This window comes from Bos grunniens, chromosome 16 (genome assembly GCF_055505025.1).
Source record: "Bos grunniens cultivar Pamir isolate PY7600 chromosome 16, Bosgru_T2T1.0, whole genome shotgun sequence".
Classification (NCBI taxonomy): domain Eukaryota; kingdom Metazoa; phylum Chordata; class Mammalia; order Artiodactyla; family Bovidae; genus Bos; species Bos grunniens.
This window is the reverse complement of record NC_141180.1, coordinates 13,117,649-13,137,970: the sequence shown is the minus strand read 5'-3', so window position 1 is coordinate 13,137,970 and position 20,322 is coordinate 13,117,649. Positions and strand designations below refer to the sequence as shown.

The window sequence follows — 20,322 nt, the reverse complement described above, 5'->3', positions numbered from 1 at the left end:
GGGAACAAATGTATACCTGTGGCGGATTCATTTCGATACTTGGCAAAACTAATACAATATTGTAAAGTTTAAAAATAAAATAAAATTTAAAAAAAATGAGTCTTAGGATGTCTGCCATGCAAAACATACTCTTTTTTGTTACCTTGGGAAAAAGGTAAAAAAAAAAAAAAAATAGTAGTGTGCTCTCTGTTCCTCTACTTAGCATACTTAACCTTCAGAAATTCAGAATCTTCTTTGGAAAGAAAAAAATCTTGACTTTTAGAGACACCACAGACCTTTTTTTTTTTTTTTAGGAAGGAGAGATTGATGATATAGCAGTTTGAATTTATGGGAGAAAATCAAGACAAAAAAGTTGGATCTTGGGCTACAGAAAGCAAATAATTTTCCAGAAAATTTAATGATGGCATCTGTGGAAGTTATAGTCTTTGAAAATGTTTTAAAAGAGTGTGCTCAGTATGAAAGATAAAACCTAGAGCTTGTTATACAGAATGAAGTAAGTCAGAAAGAGAAAAACAAAATTCATACACTAACGCCTATATGGAATCTAGAGAAATGGTGCTGATGAACCTGTCTGCGGGGAAGCAGTAGAGACACAGACATAGAGAACAAGCTTATGGACACAGTGGGGAAGGACAAGGTGCGATAAACTGAGAGAATAGCCCTGAAGCATATATACTGCTAAGTCGCGTCAGTTGTGTCCGACTCTGTGCGACCCCATAGACGGCAGCCCACCAGGCTCCCCCATCCCTGGGATTCTCCAGGCAAGAACACTGGAGTGGGTTGCCGTTTCCTTCTCCAATGCATGAAAGTGAAAAGTGAAAGTGAAGTCGCTCAGTCGTGTCCGACTCTGTGCGACCCCATGGACTGTAGCACCAGGCTCCTCTGTCAATGGGATTTTCCAGGCAACAGTACTGGAGTGGGGTGCCATTGCCTTCTCCAACATATATACTACCATATGTAAAATAGATAGCTAACAGCAAATTGCTGTATAACAGAAGGAGCTCAACGTGGTATTCTGTGACAACCTCCAGGGGTGGGATGCAGTAGCTGGTGGGAGCAAGTTTCAAGAGGGAGGGGACATATGTGTACTTATGGCTGATTCACACTGTTGTACGGCAGAAACCAACACAGCACTGTAAAGCAATTATCCTCCAATTAAAAATAAATTAAAAAAAGACCAAATTAGAAGATCCTGTGTTTGAAAAGCAAGATATACTAAATGAATAGGTCAGTCTTTAAAGACACTAATGGATTCTTACGGAATATGGATAAATTTAATCTATATACCTTTGTTACAGTGACATCAGGTATTTGAATTTACTTTGCATATTTTTGATTTAACCTGATTTGATTTTTTTCCCCCTAAATCTCAACATATGTATTACATTCTTTGGTATGTCTTTAATCTTAAATTTACAAGCACGTGGTTATTAACTGGCCTTTGGTGTTTGGGGAGGAAATATTTAAATGGATTTCATCTTTTAAGTGGTTTAATAGTTCATCTCCAAAATGTGTAGCCTATATTTTAGGTTCGTTATAAACTTTGCCTTTGTAAAGAGGAAAAAAAAAATGCTCTGGGTTATTCATCTTTTCTTTTCTTTTTTTTCTAATTTTATTTTATTTTTAAACTTTACATAATTGTATTAGTTTTGCCAAATATCAAAATGAATCCGCCACAGGTATACATGTGTTCCCCATCCTGATATTCATCTTTTCAATTGAGTTCTTGTTTAGAAAAAAAAGGAGGAAGCAGTAGCTACTTAAGGACAAGAAGTATATTCAAACATACACACACATACACAGCATCCATGACATTTAGAACTGGTTAACTTACATTTTACTTGTGCATGTTGTCTGACTTCAGCCTCCTAGTTCTAAACAGTAAACATTGACATTTAAGATGTTAGCTCCTCCAAGAACAGCGCTTTCCCTCCCTTCCTCTTTAATTCCACCTTAACGCATCTGCAAAGACGAAAGGAAACCAGCCCACATTTTAGCCCCTCCTACCAAGGATAAGACTTGAACTTCTCTGTGGTCCCGGGCTAAGAAAGGATCCCGACAGAAAACTAGAGGCGTAAAGGAGCCCGAAGGATCTCACTGTACCTAACCCTAACTCTGGGAACTGTAAGCAATCTATTTACTCTTCCCCCACCCCCACCCCCGCTAGCTCCAGGTCTCTCTCCCACTCTCGCTAACTTTTAGTTTCTACCTTGCTTGGAAGGAAGGAGGGACGGAGGGAAGACTAGGAGTCATCGCTCTCTCTAAAGTCTGCATGTCCTCTGCCTTTTGCAATGAGACACAGATCGGGGGACCTTAATTTCCTTCTAACAAATGCCAGTTTGCTTTCCGGGGGCTAGATGCACTGTGGAGTCCGAGATAAGGCGTTTCCTTCTTTTACAGCCCGGAAAGAAAGCTAACGTTCAGAACCGCGGCGAGGTGACTCTAGCTAGAGCTCCACGTGAGGTGGTGGCCAATACCCATACTCAAGCAACCTGCTGTTTGACAGTCCTGAGGATCTTTAGTGAAGGAATTTATCGATTCATTTAAGGTTTAATTGATAAACGGTCATTTCGGTTACTTATGCAAAGCGTACCTGGGTATTTAATGTGTAGCAGTGTTGTGCGAAAAGACAGACAACATTGAAAAACTGATTGTACAATGACTGGCCTTCTGATTCGTCCTTCTAAGTTATTGGACATGCCAAGAGGGCAGAGCTTGGAACTAGATGTGGAAAAGATTTGCTCAAATAAGAAAGTTAAGTTTTGAGTGTGAAACTATTTTAGTAATTTCGTATTGAAAGCATTCCTTAAAAAAAGAATAAAAAAGCCACTTGGATTTGAAATGATAGTGGTTTAACTTATTTAAGTCTCCTATATTGTACTCATTTTAGTCTTATAAATGACCTCAAAAAGTAAAACAAGAAATGGTCTTCAGGTTGGTTGATGACGTAAGCACGTATTCATCTAAGGGAGGTGGAGCACGCTGGAGGCAGACCATTTGGGTGTATGTCAATTTCAAGCTATGATATTTGCATGTATAACCTTTTGGATTCAAAGGGAATTTCTGTTTTGTTTTATTTCTGTTTGTTGCACAAATTTGAAACTGTGGCCTAAGAGATGTTTGCAGGGAAGAGTAATGAAACAAATCTTGCTTAAGAGTTTTAAAATTATATTCCAGATATCTCTAAACCTTGCCGATCAAGTTGAATATTGGGATTAAACAACAGGTATTTGGTTCTTTCATTGTGCAAAGGAAGAGTTAAATTTTCATTTAAGCAATAATTGTGAAATGCACAGAGAAGTGTTTAATCTGCATTTGCTCAAAACTGCTTCACAAACTTCCTGTAGGGGAAGCACATTTCATGGGACAAGAAACTAAGAAATCTATTTAATAATTTTCCTTTTCTCAATTAAACATGAATGAAAAATATCTTGAAAGTGACTTGCAATGTTAATTTCTTTTTTTTTTTTACATTTTACATTTATCAGCTTCTTGCTAACAGTACCTGATAAAGCTCATCCCACAGAGGTAATTTGCCTGTGTTTTTAACCCATCAGTATCATTCCTAGTGTCTGCTTAGAAAGCAAAGTCATAAAAACCAAATTGTTTGCATATTAAAAAAATATGTTCCAGGAATAAAAAAGAGGAATTCAGAATTAGCTATGGTTCCTTTTCCTCTCTTATGCCTTTTATTTACCATTAGTTTTTTTCTTCCTCTTGCTTGCAGAGTTAAGCTTTAGTCATTTTCAACTTCTTTTTTATTTTCACAGACCCTTTTACAAATCTTATGAAAGCTATAGACCCCTTCCCTGAATAATGACATATGTTCCTCTAAAATGCACAAATTTTTAAACACCTTTAGGAATTTCAGATTCTCCAAATGATTCATGTCATGTGAAAACATAGTATTTCTTAGAATTTTGGAGTTTTCTGACAGTATAAAATAATTAGCAAATTATTTCACTTATAAGAACTGCCTTATAGTGAATATTGCATTTATTCAGTTAGTGTTTCAGAACTCTAAATAATTGGTGTAATAGAAAAACTACTTGCCTGGAAATCAAATGACCTACATTCTAGACTCCACCCCAATAGTAGCTGTACAATCTTAAGCTTGCCATTTTTCTGTAACATCTGATATTTCTTATTGCCAAATGCAATCAGTAAAACATAATAGGGAAGTGAGATACATGTTATTTTTTTTTATTAGATTGTAGGATGTCTGTATTTGCTACTTTTGCTCCTAAATTCCTAATGACATTTCCCAGCATAATTATGTTTTATCATATTCTTATTTATTACAAAGATAATTCACGCTTACTGGTTAAATCTTGTCAAATATAGAAATTGCAAAGAGGAAAAGGAAAACTGTACATATAGTCCCCCTAAGGGGTAACTACTTTTAAAATGTCATTTATTCAATCAGAAATATTTATTGAGTAACTAGCATGCATCAGCATAGACACAAGGAATTCAACTATATACATCTCTTCATATTTCTAGACATTTTTCTATAATACATTCATCCATATGTAGATTTCACAAAATTGTGATCGCACTTGTTAAAAGATAAACTGAGGCATATTAAAATTTTTTGAGTTTATTTGAGGAAAAAGTGATTGGCATGAGGCAGTGCCCAACCAGAAGTGGTTAGGAGTGCTTCACTGACACTATATGGGGGAGAGATTTTATAGAGGTAAAGCAGAAACAAAGTAAGGAATATATTGACTAAAGCTTAAAGTTTAGTTGGCTGTTTCTGAATGATTGTCCTTAGTTTTTGATTTTGTAACTTTGAGGCATTTACTGGCTTAAATTTTGGTTTGCTGATGCAGGTTGTGGTGGGATCAGGGTCACCTGAGTCTAATGACCTCCACGTTTAATTAATTTAATGCTCTGTTCATGCTGTTTTGTAACATGCTCCTCCTCAATCATGAAATTTTCTCTCAAGACATTTTTATAGTCTTTGGTTTTTCTTTAATATTCATTCATATAATAAACAAATATTACTGAGCCCTCCCATGTGTCAGGCACTATGCAAGCAATGGCAATCTAGCCCTGAGCCAGAGAGTATGGTTCTAAGATCTAATTTTTTGTCAGTGGAAATTCTGTATTGGCTGATTATAAATTGCTAGATCTTTACATGGATGAAAATTTTCTGCTGTTATTAATAGTGTTTCACTTAGGACCTCTCAATACAAACGTTTGTTTATTTCATTTGGATAGATTTTTTTAAATTTATTTATTTATTTATTTTCGGTTGTGCTGGGTGTGCATTGCTGTGTGCCAGCTTTCTCTAGTTGCAGCGAGCAGGGGCTACTCTTCGTTGCAGCGGTTGGGCTTCTCGTTGGTGTGGCTTCTCTTGTGGAGCACAGGCTCTGGAGCATGAGGGCTCGGTAGTTGCTGCACTGGGGCTTCAGCAGTCATGGCGCACCGGCTTAGTTGCTCTGTGGCATGTGGAATCTTCTGGACAGGGATCAAACCAGTCTCCCCTGCGCTGGTAGGTGGATTCTTATCTCCTGTGCCACCAGGGAAGTCCTGGATAGATTCTTAAAATGTATTTTTCAAGTTCTATTAAAAGTTCTCCTAAGTACAGGTGAGATCGTTAAGTCAAATGCTTTATCAAAATGTTCTTTTGTCAACTCTAAAAGGTTAATAATAATATTTATTGAGTATCTAGAGGATTTAAAAAATATTCAGCAAAATATTGTGGAGTGCTAGTTATTATTTTTGCCAATTTTCTGTTGATAAATATTGTATCCATGTATAAATAGAATAAGAGTATAATTTCCCTAAGCCAACATGATGTTAATATACAAACAGAACAAATAACAGCAAATCAAAAAACTGAGACAATTGTTATATGAAAATGGTATCTTGTTTAAATTTCCATTTCTTTCAGAAATAAGGTTGAACAGTTTTCATGACAGCCTCTTCTGTCTCTGTGTTTATGAATTGCCTCTTTTAATGTGATTTTTAAATCTTTTTTTCAATTTTAATGTCTAATATGGTAAATATCAATGGATATAACTTATATAATGAAAGGCCCTTTCAGGTCCTCAATAATTTTGAAGAGTGTTAGGGGTCTTAACATTAAGGGCCAAATTTTGAAATGGAAATAGAAATTCTGTAAACATTGCTTTTTTCAAGTTTAGAGGATTGTTCATATTGTTTCCTGATAACTTTTCATAAAAAGTGGGTGAGATGCATAGAAAAATGAAAGCAAGTTATTTTTATTCTCATAGACTGTCATTTTCTACAAAATCAGGGAAGTAGAAGAGGTTTCCGAGAAGAGGGCCAAAACTTTTGTAGAATCTCCCACAGCTTTAGGAATGTCCAGACTTGCTTAATGCAGAGAAGATGGAGACAGGACTAAGGGTTACAGATGACTCTTTCTAAAGGCTTTGTAAGAAAAATGGTGTCCGTGTTTGTCAAGAACCAACTTAGAGACAGTGAATTTAAGCTTTAGCTATTGATCTGCTCCTTGGCCACTAGGGCAGTGACAGTTGGGAGAACCAAAGAGTTGGTTCTGGAGTTCTTTCCAAAAAAACCAGTACAACAGAGCCGATTTTGTTGCTGTCTTTTGGTGCAGCCACACACCTGAGAAAAAGAGATGCGCCCAAATTTTGCTGCCCTTGCCAGTGTGTGATTCTCACTTTTTGGGGGATTCTCTTCGATTCCTGGTCCACCCTTAGACCATTCTTTGAAAATATAATTTATTTCTCCATCATACAAATATAAAATAAGCTTAAATAATTCAGTGCTCTCCATAAGCCGATTTATGAAGCTGCACCACCAGTTTGATTGCTTATTGAATGAGTTGAAATAGCTGTAGTGAAACTCAGCAATCGTCTGTAAGTGATCCCTGTCAGAGTTTAATAACCACTGAGTCAAAGATGAAGGACTGGGACCACGTTGCACTCATTTCCCTTGCTTTCCCTTTTTATAGGGAGGAGAGTGCACTTGTAAATCAACTGCACCCTTTTCCTTAATCTTCCTCATTTGCTTGACTTCTGAAGTCTGCAGGGAAGTTTATGCATTTTAGGTAATAGTTCGTTTTGAGTTAGAAAACAAATATCCATAATATGTGTGATTTCAGTCTTCCATAATATGAAAAACTCATTTTTATAACACTGAGTTTTGTTTTTCATTTTATTTAATTTACAGTCTGTTTTCTGATTACCTAGTTTGAAACAAAATATCAGAGGGACAATAATACCTTTTGTTTGCATAGCGTTTTGTGGTTTATAAAGAGATTACTTAAGAACTTTGTTCACACAATAACCATGTAAGTTAGCAGAGCAGATATTCACATTTTACAAATGTGAAAGAGGTGTGAGTGGACAGTTAAATACCGTAAGTCCCTTATATACAAACCTTTAAGTTGTAAACTTTCAAAGATGTGAACATATGTTGCATCCCCTGTATGCCAGCTGTTATACCATACTACTGTACCTTTCAAAGTACTGTACTGTAAGATTTAAAATGTTTTCTTTACCTTTTGTGTTGGTTTTTTATGTATATATTATTTGTGTGACAAGTATTACTATAAACCCTTATAGTACAGCACTATATAGTCGCTTGTGTTAACTGGGTACCCAGGTTACCTTTGTTGGACTTACGAATACGCTCTTGGAATAGAACTAGTTCATATGTTGGGGACTTGCTCTAGCTTATTTAGTATCCAAGTCTTATGATTTTTATTTTGATGTATTTTGTATGCTTCAATTGACTAATTGATTGGTTTATATTTCCAGTTTTGATGCATGTTATTTAAGACTGTCAACCTCTTCCTGTTTGTGTTAACGTCAGAAAAATTATAGGGGGCAGAACTAGAAAGTACACATGCCAACAGTTCCCCTATTAACTATTCTGTTCTTATCATGGGATTATAAGATTACTGATTGACATAATAGGGGAAGTTGCATAAACATTTAAGAATGATTGAAGAAGTAGTATATGATTTATTTATTTGTTGAATTAGCTCCTTCTTAATTAAAATTTTTTTTCCTTTTTTTCCCCCAATTAATTAATTAATTTATTTTTGCCTGAGGCACTGCAGGGCATGTGGGATCTTATTTTCCTGACTAGAGATTGAACTTGCACCCCTTGCATTGAAAGCACAGAGGCTTAACCACTGGACTGCCAGGAAAGTCTCAAGAAGTATTATATAATTTAGAATTTCTTACTTTGTAACTATTTAGCATTGTATAGAGATATATGCTACTTTAAGAAAATAAGGTATATGAAGTTTAACCCCAAAATACAAAATAGACGTATTATGAATTGTACAAAAAACACGAATTCTACCAAAGGTTTTGCTTTTATTTAGTAACAGAGCATTTTTTAGAATATTCTGAGTACAACCTGCAGAGCCTATGGTTCTTTTGGCCTCATTAATATTGGTGGTTAGCTTAAAGCATTTGTATCAAAATAGTTACTCTGACTTTGGATTTATCATTTGTATGAAAAACAATTATTTTACCTTTCCAAACAACTCAGTAGCTTACCTAAACTAAATTTTTTTTTTTTTTTTCTGGAGTAAAAATCAACTTTAGTTATAGAGTGGCTTATTACACATATATATAAAACTCCGTCATAAGTAATACACAGTAGGTCATGTTTGACTGCTAGATGAAACTGTGCCACTTGATACATTAGGTCAGCAGGTAGCTTCTGAATTTTGGTCAGTAAACTGACACACTTCCTATTTGCCCCATACTTTTATGTCCACAGCTTCAACAAGATGAGTGCCGTACCTCAGCAGTAACTTGAGATGTTAGACCCTTTATGTATTCTTGTGAGATTCTTGCATCTGTAATTGTAGAAGAGACAGTGTCTGCCTGGGATTGTTTAAGGGGAGATAACTGGTGCCTGTAAGTTTTCTTCAGCCTCTTCTTGGCATGCTGGATCTTACTCCCCAATCAGGAATCGAACTGATGCCTCCAGCAGTGGAAGCGTGGAGTCTTAGCCTCTGGAACACCAGAATTGTCCCCAGGCTCTCATTGTTTATTTCTTGAGACAAAAAGCTAGTCCATTTTGTGGTCTTTTTATATGTAGCTGATGCAGTATTATGTGAGTAGTAAGAAAAGTGCATGTGTGTACATGTGCTCAGTTGCGTCCAACCCTTTGCAACCCCATGGACTGTAGCCTTCCAGGCTCCTCTATCCATGGAATTTTCCAGGCAAGAATACTCTAGGGAGTTGCCATTTCCTTCTCCAGGGGTTCTTCCCAACCCAGGGATCAAACTCATGTCTCTTGTGTCTCCTGCATTGGCAGGCAGATTCTTTACCACTAGCGCCATCTGTCCAGTAAGGAAAGTAATTTAGAGCAATTAAGTAACAATGGCACCCCACTCCAGTACTCTTGCCTGGAAAATCCCATGGATGGAGGAGCCTGGTAGGCTGCAGTCCATGGGGTCGAGAAGAGTCAGACACGACTGAGTGACTTCACTTTCACTTTTCCCTTTCATGCATTGGAGAAGGAAATGGCAACCCACTCCAGTGTTCTTGCCTGGAGAATCCCAGGGACAAGGGAGCCTGGTGGGCTGTCGTCTATGGGGTTGCACGGAGTTGGACACGACTGCAGCGACTTAGCAGCAGCAGCAGCAGCATCCTGGAGGAAAATATCTAAAGATGCATATGGTTTTGAGGACATACTAGATTCCTGCATTTGTAATTAAGATTTCTTAGTATCCATCAATCCCTGTTATTATCTACCTCAAACAGGTATCAACTTCCTTTCCATGCAACTGTCATGAAGAAGTGGCAGACGAGTTTAAAACTGGCTGAGGTTATATGAACTTAGATCTCAAAGAGACAATGCTAGGGCATTTCTGTAGTTCATGGAATAGTTTTCAAAATCATTGCTTTCAGTGTGTAATGGGAATTCATGTTCAAATATAACTTCAGAATATCATTATATCATTGATAAGTATGCTCTTAACATATTTTAGGATGATTTCTCACAGCAAAAATTCTAATTTAAAAAGATTTCTTAATTAAAAATTTAGTTGCAAAATATTAAGATGTGTGGTACTTATTTTTTGAGGCAGTGACAATCAGGGGTTTATATTTAAAATATATAAAAGTTCACAATGTTTATATGAGATTTTTTCTTATTTTTATCACTAATGACCCCTCTGTTGTCAGTGAAAAGCAATAAAAGAACCAGTTTTTTGAGACTCATTCAGTGTTTGCAGAAAATTTTACTGTCTGCTTAAATTATGTGTTAAATTGATAAATTGGTTTGGTTGATTAATACCTTATGAGCTATTGTCACAATGAAAAGAGCACTCTTGTAGAAATTATAAGTTTCTGTGAAGAAAAGAATTTCTAGATACTGTTCATGAATATGATTTGATCCCTGGGTTGGGAAAATCCCCTGGAGGAGGTCATGGCAACCCATTCCAGTATTCTTCCCTGGAGAATTCCAGGGAAGAGCTGGAGCCTGGTGGGCTACAGACCATGGGGTGGCAAAGAGTCGGACAGGACTGAAGTGACTTAGCACGCACACGCATTCATTAATATATGTAACATGCCTAAGAAAAGAGTAGGAAACATATACCTTTTTAAATTCTTCAGAGAAGAAGAGGTATTAGAGAAAGCATGTTAGATAGTCTGTACTCACTTTTTCACTTAAGAATTTTACCTGCTGGGTCAAGGAAATAAAAAGGCAGATGCTAGTATTATCCAGGAATGTTTGATCTCTGGGCTATGCACAATTTTTCCTTCACGAATTCAGTATGTTTTAATTAATACTAACTACATGCTAGGCACTGTGCTACGTTTATGACATACCTGAATAAAGAGTTAATTCCTTCTTGGAGGAGAGAGATAATAATTAAGCAAATAATAAGAGGAGCAAATGGACTTTATTAGTACAGGCTAACCTGGGGAGGTGAAGGAAAGGTTTCTTGGGGAGGTAAAATTTAAACTGGGATGTGAGGGTTGAGAAGCCAGGCATGAAAGGGGAAGGGATTGAGGGTGGTGAGGCTCAGATGGGAGCTTCAGACAGAGAACAGCATTTGCAAATAAGCCTGCAAAGGAACAACCAAGAAATCTGATGGAAAACCAGGAGTTAGGATGATGTCATGGAACCAAAAAAGCAAAGTGGTTCCAGAGAAACAGGATAGGACAGTTGACAACCACATTTGAAAACTTGGAAGTCATTAGTGGTGGTAATAAGAGCAGTTCCAGTGGAGTGGTGGGGATTCGATAACACGGCGGAGGGGATGGGAGGTGAGGACTCTGAGGACATGAATAGATACACTGGGAGCAAATGGCCCTTTCAAGAAATCTGTCCAAGAAACACAACGTGAAAATGGAGACACACTCTTGGCAGAACCCTGAGGAGTTATGTTGGGGCATCTTTGGTACTGAGGTAGAAAGTGGGAGTTTGTCTTTTGAGAGACCCCAGGCATGTTCAGTGATGGAAAAAGAGGGTGGAAAAACACCCAGAGAGAAGGCAATCTTCGACACTGGAAAACAGGTTGGAAGGGATTTTTTTTCAGCTTTATTTGGTAATTTATGGATATTTTAATAGTAACCATAATTGTTTTTCTAGTCATTAAAGCAAGTGGTGTATTCCTACTATTTTTTAAAAAAATGGAAACATGAAGGTAAAAGGAATGTGAAGTCAGCGGGGAGACTAGCAAAGTTTGCCAATCAGCTGATCTAGTAGAAAATAAAGTTTGATAACTTAGAAAAGAAACGCATGGCCATTAGGGGGAAGCACCTGAGGAAGATAGAGGGATTTTGTGTCTAGAAGCCACCCATGGGTCACAACAGGAGGAGGAACTCTGCCTCCTTCATGACGGGGAGTAGAAGAACCCGAGTGCCTGGGCAGAGGAGTTTGCAGAGTCTCTGGTGGGAAGATGGGGAACTTCAGCCTGCTGCCTTCTGTTTTTTCAGTGAAGGGAAATGAGGTCACAGCCAAGAGTGAGGGTGGGGTCATGTGAGAGACTTGAAGGGGAGAAGAAAGTCTTTCTAGTGTTGGCATACAAGGGCACCAGAACAATTTAGAGAGATGCTGTGGAGTCGTGAGAGCCGCTCTGAGATTTGAGAAAGTGAACCTAAGATTAAAAACCAGTTTGCCAGGTTCGGTGGTTTATCTCCAGCTGTGTTTAAATGCCAGGAGCAAACCTAGAGAAGCCAGAATGGCTTAAGTTTTTCTGGAGAGGTTTGTTTTGTTTTGTTTCAGCGGGAGTGAAAGAAATCTAGAAAGAGTGAAATCTTTAAAGAGTGAAAGAATATCTAGAAATCCTTAAAATAAACCACCAAATACACAAAGCAAATAAAACAAAACACCGAAAACAAAAATACATAGAAATTCATGAGCTTGTAGAAGACACATCCTTTTTTCTAGGGTAATTATTAACTAGTAGGGAGTAGTCATAAATTAGCTTGATTTCCAGCATCTGATTGGCAAGGACTGAGTCTTTGTTCTTTTAAACTCTTGGACTCTGGGCTTAGCCAACTGGTGGCCTGGTTCTATACTTCAGTGACCCTCAGTGCCTTTACCTATTTCCAGGAGCCATCCTGCTGGGCTCCTTTTCCTTCCTAGTTGACAGATTGTTAAGTTCTAAAAGTTTAACTGTTGCCTTGCCAACCTTTCTTGGATGTCTAGCTGGGTTCTTGTGTATGGTTTATATCTTACTCCTCAACTCCTGCAAGCTCCTAAGGCCACCTCAGTGCTCCCTAGAAGACAGTGGTTATAGACTTGGAACCATTCAGATAAGATCAAATCAGTCTCTCAGTCATGTCCGATTCTTTGCTACCCCATGAATTGCAGCATGCCAGGCCTCCCTGTCCATCACCAACTCCCGGAGTTCACTCAGACTCACCTCCATCGAGTCGGTGATGCCATTCAGCCATCTCATCCTCTGCCGTCCCCGTCTCCTCTTGCCCCCAATCCCTCCCAGTATCAGAGTCTTTTCCAATGAGTCAACTCTTCACATGAGGTGGTCAAAGTACTGGAGTTTCAGCTTTAGCATCATTCCTTCCAAAGAAATCCCAGGGCTGATCTCCTTCAGAATGGACTGGTTGGATCTCCTTGCAGTCCAAGGGACTCTCAAGAGTCTTCTCCAACACCACAGTTCAAAAGCATCAATTCTTCAGCGCTCAGCCTTCTTCACAGTCCAACTCTCACATCCATACACGACCACAGGAAAAACCATAGCCTTGACTAGACGAACCTTTGTTGGCAAAGTAATGTCTCTGCTTTTGAATATGCTATCTAGGTTGGTCATAACTTTCCTTCCAAGGAGTAAGCGTCTTTTAATTTCATGGCTGCAGTCACCGTCTGCAGTGATTTTGGAGCCCAGAAAAATAAAGTCTGACACTATTTCCCCATCTATTTCCCATGAAGTGATGGGACCAGATGCCATGATCTTTGTTTTCTGAATGTTGAGCTTTAAGCCCACTTTTTCACTCTCCACTTTCACCTTCATCAAGAGGCTTTTGAGTTCCTCTTCACTTTCTGCCATAAGGGTGGTGTCATCTGCATATCTGAGGTTATTGATATTTCTCCCGGCAATCTTGATTCCAGCTTGTGTTTCTTCCAATCCAGCGTTTCTCATGATGTACTCTGCATATAAGTTAAATAAACAGGGTGACAATATACAGCCTTGACATACTCCTTTTCCTATTTGGAACCAGTCTGTTGTTCCATGTCCAGTTCTAACTGTTGCTTCCTGACCTGCATACAAATTTCTCAGGAGGCAGATCAGGTGGTCTGGTATTCCCATCTCTTTCAGAATTTTCCAGTTTACTGTGATCCACACAGTCAAAGGCTTTGGCATAGTCAATAAAGCAGAAATAGATGTTTTTCTGGAACTCTCTTGCTTTTTCCATGATGCAGCAGATGTTGGCAATTTGATCTCTGGTTCCTCTGCCCTTTCTAAAACCAGCTTGAACATCAGGAAGTTCACGGTTCACATATTGCTGAAGCTTGGCTTGGAGAATTGTGAGCATTACTTTACTAGTGTGTGAGATGAGTGCAATTGTGCGGTAGTTCGAGCATTCTTTGGCATTGTCTTTCTTTGGGATTGGAATGAAAACTGACCTTTTCCAGTCCTGTGGCCACTGCTGAGTTTTTCAAATGTGCTGGCATATTGAGTGCAGCACTTTCACAGCATCATCTTTCAGGATTTGGAATAGCTCAACTGGAATTCTATCACCTCCACTAGCTTTGTTCGTAGTGATGCTTTCTAAGGCCCACTTGACTTCACATTCCAGGATGTCTGGCTCTAGGTCAGTGATCACACCATCGTGATTATCTGGGTCGTGAAGATCTTTTTTATACAGTCCTTCTGTGTATTCTTGCCATCTCTTCTTAATATCTCCTGCTTCTGTTAGGTCCATATCATTTCTGTCCTTTATGGAGCCCATCTTTGCATGAAATGTTCCTTTGGTATCTCTGATTTTCTTGAAGAGATCTCTAGTCTTTCCCATTCTGTTGTTTTCCTCTATTTCTTTGCATTGATCGCTGAAGAAGGCTTTCTTATCTCTTCTTGCTATTCTTTGGAACTCTGCATTCAGATGTTTATATCTTTCCTTTTCTCCTTTGCTTTTCGCTTCTTTTCTTTTCACAGCTATTTGTAAGGCCTCCCCAGAAAGCCATTTTGCTTTTTTGCATTTCTTTTCCCTGGGGATGGTCTTGATCCCTGTCTCCTGTACAATGTCACGAACCTCATTCCATAGTTCATCAGGCACTCTGTCTATCAGATCTAGGCCCTTAAATCTATTTCTCACTTCCACTGTATAATCATAAGGGATTTGATTTAGGTCATACCTGAATGGTCTAGTGGTTTTCCCTACTTTCTTCAATTTCAGTCTGAATTTGGCAATAAGGAGTTCATGATCTGAGCCACAGTCAGCTCCTGGTCTTGTTTTTGCTGAGTGTATAGAGCTTCTCCATCTTTGGCTGCAAAGAATATAACTGTGCAATGTAAAGAGAGCTGAAACATTTAGTGATTGTAATCCACCGTTGAAAAGAAGGGTCTTTTTTGTACACACTGCTGTATTTAGAATGGATAACCAACAAGCATCTACTGGACAGCACAGGGAACTCTGCTCAATGTCATGAGGCAGCCTGGATCGATGGGAGTTGGAGAGAGAATGGACACATGTATATATATGGCTGAGTCCCTCTGCTGTTCACCGTGAACTATCACAATGCTGTTCATCAGCTATACCCCAATATGAAATAAAAAGTTTTATAAAGGTTATTAAAAAAAGAAATACTGACTCTTGTATTTCCTCAAAGTTTAAAAAAATCTTGTAATAAATTTTTGATTCAATAGCCATTTTTCATAAGTACTTTTATTGAAGTGCTCTAATTTTATACTGTTGATGGCCAGGTGCTTCCATGAATGGAAGCAGTGAATCTGTGTGTGTCAGGCTGGGCAGGCAGGTATGGAGAGGAAGCTGTTTGTGATCAGATGAACTTGAGTGTGCTTCTGGCTCAGATGTTTCTCAGACACACTGCCTGGCACTCAGGAGATGCCTCTTTGTCCTCCTTCCCTCCCTGTTTCAATGACATGTGTCTAACATGTGTTGGAAAGTCATCCTGGACTTTATTCCTGGTGCTGCCCATATGTCCTTAGGCTGTGGTATAGTTATCAAACTTCTTCCTGTCCAAAACGAAGGGAAGAGTGTAACTTTGCTTTTGGTAATCTTGCATTTTCGCAAACCCATTGAGGCATTATATTTCATGGGCGGAAGCTCAACTGAAACATTCTGACAGGTTTTATTAATGTTCTTGTCTCTGTTCTCTGCTGTTGATCAAAGGTTGAGGAAATGTAAACTTCATAATTTGGAGCAAATGAGTATTTCTAGTTCATTTCAACCTTAACTATACCTAACAACGTGGCACAAAATGCCAGGAAAAGGAATGGGTTTTGAAAAGTGCATTTATTTCTGCTTATTACATGTGTGTGTGTGTGTTAGTCGCTCAGACATGTCTGACTCTTTGTGACCCCATGGACTGCAGCCCTCCAGTCTCCTCTGCCCATGGCCTTTTTCATGCAAGAATACTGGAGGCGGTTGCCATTTCTTTCTCCATGTGCTTATTATATGTAACCCCTAAATATTCAGGTTGGCTTTGCATGTTTATTATAGTGCTAGCAGAGGGAGAACAAAAGCAATTTAGTTTTCTATTGTTTTACCCCTTATCATTCTGTAAGTTCTTCTGTCTTAAAAAATTTTACATTGAACTTTAGAATTACATGGGTGTATTCCACAAAGGTAGCAAGAGAAAACGCAAGCCTTCAAAACATACATAAATACCATTTAAGAGGTCTACTACACTGCATAGAGTCCATGTATTTCAGTATAATTGGTTTCCTTTGTAACCCAGTGTTTTCATTTTAAGAATTTTTCAGTGTCAGACTATATCATGGGGTCTGTAGGCTTCATCAGACTGCCAGAGAGATCCAAGACACAAAACATATTAAGGGCTCCTGAGAACTCCTCCTCAAATGCACACTTTCTATGAACAGAGTTCTTAATCCTGCAAAAGACTAAATTTCTGGATTATTTCAAAAGCGAATTGTCATTCACTGTATCCAGAAACCCCTTCTAAAACTTCTTACAACCTGAAAACAGAATGATGAACTTGAATTCATAATGTTACACAATCCAGGATTTGTAGAACACTCATGTCATGCTTCATGGTTTAGCTTCCCAGTATCCCATGAGATGGGCGGGTATACCCGGCCTTTGATCTTCCACAACTCCTGCTATTTTTTTCTTTCATTTTTTTTCCACTTCGAGATCATAGTCAGCATCCCACTTTTAATTATGAGATCAACCTCAGTGGCTACTTTAAATAGTTACAGTGTGAGTTGAAAAGTAAAACTTCTCCAGAATGTTATAACTCATCCAGTAATAAAATGGCTTTCATGAAACACTGAAGCCAGCATGACGGTTTTCCTGGGGGTTTTCCCTGGACTGTTTTCTTTAGAAAAAGATATGGCTTTCCCTGCTGTGGCAATCTTGAGTACGTCATAAAAAGAGGCAGCAATTAAAGAGGGAGTGGAGCCCTCAACAAAACACAGATACACTCTAGGGGGACATATTTGCAAACCGTCTGGTCTGGAGAGAGAAAATTGTAGAAATAAATGCACTTTTCAAAATCCATTCCTTTTCCTGGCATTTTGTGCCACATTGTTAGGTATAGTTCAGTTCAGTTCAGTCGCTCAGTCGTGTCCGACTCTTTGCGACCCATGAATCGCAGCACGCCAGGCCTCCCTGTCCATCACCAACTCCTGGAGTTCACTCAGACTCATATCCATTGAGTCAGTGATGCCATCCAGCCATCTCATCCTCTGTCATCCCCTTCTCCTCCTGCCCCCAATCCCTCCCAGCATCAGAGTCTTTTCCAATGAGTCAGCTCTTCACATGAGGTGGCCAAAGTACTGGAGTTTCAGCTTCAGCATCATAAGAAGCATTAATACTGATTCCTCTCCATGATAGGTTTCTTTTATATAAAGGTGGAACATTTTCTGAAAATGAGCATAATATAGTTTGTTCAGTGTCAGTGAGACATTATTCCATAGCATTCTGTGTGGGGAAGAAACATTTTTTAAACTTTTTTTTTCATATTTTATTTTTGGAATATAATTGCTTTACAATATGATATTAGTTTCTGTTATACATCAAAGTGAATCAGCTATATGTACACAGGTGTTTCTTCCCTCCTAAGCTTCCTTCCCACCCTCCACCTCTCCTCATCCCACAACTTAAGATCATTACAGAGGACTGAGTTGAGCTCTCTGTGCTACAAAGCAGGTTCCCACTAGCTGTCTATTTCACCCCTGGTAGTGTATATATATGTCAGTGCTACTCAGTTCAGCCCGTCCTCCCCTTTCCTCTCTGTGTCCACACACCCGTTGTCTACATCCGAGTCTCTGTTCCTTGCCTGCAAATACATTGATCTGTACAATTTTTCTAGATTCCATATATATATATTAATATATGATGTTTTTCTCTTTCTGACTTACTTCACTCTGTATGATGGACTCTAGGTCCATTGTGAGAAGAGGAATTTTTAAAAACCATCCATGTAGGATTTGGAAGTCAGTGTCTAATAACTATGATTCAAATCTAAAAAAGGATAAAAGGTGAAAATGGCTCTTTTCCAGCTTTATTTAACCAATCACAGAGAGAAACTCAGTTATTCCTTTCCTTCAGATTCATATCTTAAGCCTGCTTCACACCACCAAAAAATAGCTTAGCAACTTAAAATGGTGGTCAAGCTAAGTTGTATACAAATGCTCTTCTAATTTGGGCTCTATTATCTTTTTAGCCTGAGTGTTTCGGGGGAGTGGAGGGAAAGGAGAGGAAGGGATGCTGAAAGGGTGTAAAGAAAGGGCCCCAGCTTGAGAGTGCAGCATGAGTTCAGCTGTTCTGTAACTGGGTGAACTCTAGGTTTGTTTATATCTTTAGACCTCAGCTTACAAATGTACACAAGGTCTGTCTAGGTGGTGATTATGACTGCTGCTTTTTTGTGATCTTAAAATAGAGCCCGAGTGGCTCCTTATTTTTTGCCACCAAAGAGGTGAAACAATGGAAAAATAACAGCAAACTGTGAGGAGACATTATTGCTTTTTTGTAACGCAGCGTGTGAAACTGGGCTAGCCGGTTCTCTGGTCCTTAAAATAGTTTTGTATTTCCCAATCATGCAAGGGTGAAATAAACTACATTATGCATTGTGTCTCACTGAAGTACACTGTGTGTGTGTGTGTATGTGTGTGTGTGCGTACATGCACACGTGCGCACATGTGCACGTATGGGGTGTGCTTTCAAAATAACCAGATGAGGGAGGCTGGTCTATCTAAACAGTGCTGTGCTCTCTCTCCTTTATCTCCTCACAGTCCTATTTAGGTGCCTATTTTATGACCTAAACTAGGCACCTCTCTAGTTACTCTAGGGACCTCTCTGCTGGTTACTCCTCCCTTCTCAAATGCCACCCTTCTCCATTAGCAATTGTATGCTTATTTGTTTATCTGTTGCATTTATGTTACTGAACTGTGATAGACTAATTTGTGCTCCTCCCCATTCATATGTTAAAGTCCTAACCACCCCCACCCTGGCCCTGAGAATGTGCCTACTTTTGGAGATTAAGTCTTTAAAGAGATGACAGAGTTAAAGGACGCCCTCAGGATGGGCCCTCATCAAACTGACTGGTATTGTAAGAAGGGGCTTCCCTGGTGGCTGAGACGGTAAAGAATCTGCATGCAATGCAAGAGACCTGGATTTGATCCCTGCATCGGGAAGATCCCCTGGAGAAGGGTATGGCAACCCACTCCGGTATTCTTGCCTGGAGAATTCCATGGACAGAGGAGCCTGGTGGACTATGGTTTATGGGGTTGCAAAGATTTGGACGCTCAAAGAGACACCAGGGGAACATGGGTACAGAGGAAAGACCATGTGTGGATTCAGGAAGAAGCTGGCATCTTCAAACCAAGAAGAAAGGCATCAGAAGAAGACAAACCTGGGACTGCCCTGGTGGTCCAGTGGTTAAGATATCACCTTCCAGTGCAGGGGTCATGGGTTCAATCTCTGGTTAGCGAGCTAAGAGCCCACATGCTGTGGGGCAAGTAAACCTGTGTACTGCGAGTATTGATCCCTTGTGGTCTAGAGCCCCTGCACCACAAGAGAAGCCAGAGCTACAGCTAGAGACTCTCACGTCCTGCAACTAAGACACAGCAAAGCCATAAAACCCCACGCGTGCTGGCATTTTGCTCTCAGTCTTCTGGCCTCTAAAACTGTCAGAACATAAACTTCTGTTGTTTAAGCCATGCAGCTTGTGGTGTTTTATTCCAGGAGCCCTAGCAAACAAATGCAGAGTGTTACTTCCACTGTGTCCCCTTTCTCTGCCTGTGCTGTGGGTTCTTCTGTAGAATGGCAGAATGATGTGGAAAGAGAACTTGGTATGAGTTAGAGGGTCAGGATTCTAGGGCCAGCTCGATATTGTCAGCCGGATGAGCTGGGAAACATTTCTTAGTCTTTCTGGAAGTCAGTATTCTCTTGTAGAGTATACGGGGGCCCATCTGCCTCAGTTTGAGTTGTCAGTGATTTTAAAACTGATTTTAAACACACCCTTTATTTCTAAAATGGCAATAGCAATCCCTCTCTTATCATGAAGATAAAACAAGAGGATATATATAAACCACTTGGCACAGCATCACTGGCATCTAGCAAATGTTTAATGTGATCTTTGAAGATTAAGTATTTAAATTAGTAATTGCTGAGATATTTTCCAGCTTGTCATTCCAGGTTCTTTCTATAATTAGGTTCTACTTCTCCTTAACTGTTATTC

General features: G+C 39.1%; 1 protein-coding gene across 1 annotated transcript in view; it reads left to right on the top strand.

Moving 5' to 3' along the window:
* Positions 1-2,044: 2,044 nt before the first annotated feature.
* The window catches only part of PLA2G4A (phospholipase A2 group IVA), a 172,849-nt gene continuing 154,571 nt past the window's right edge, over positions 2,045-20,322 (top strand). The window contains exon 1 of the mRNA XM_086343323.1: positions 2,045-2,124. The gene's annotated coding sequence lies outside the window, so the exon portion shown is untranslated. The remainder of the gene's footprint in view (positions 2,125-20,322) is intronic.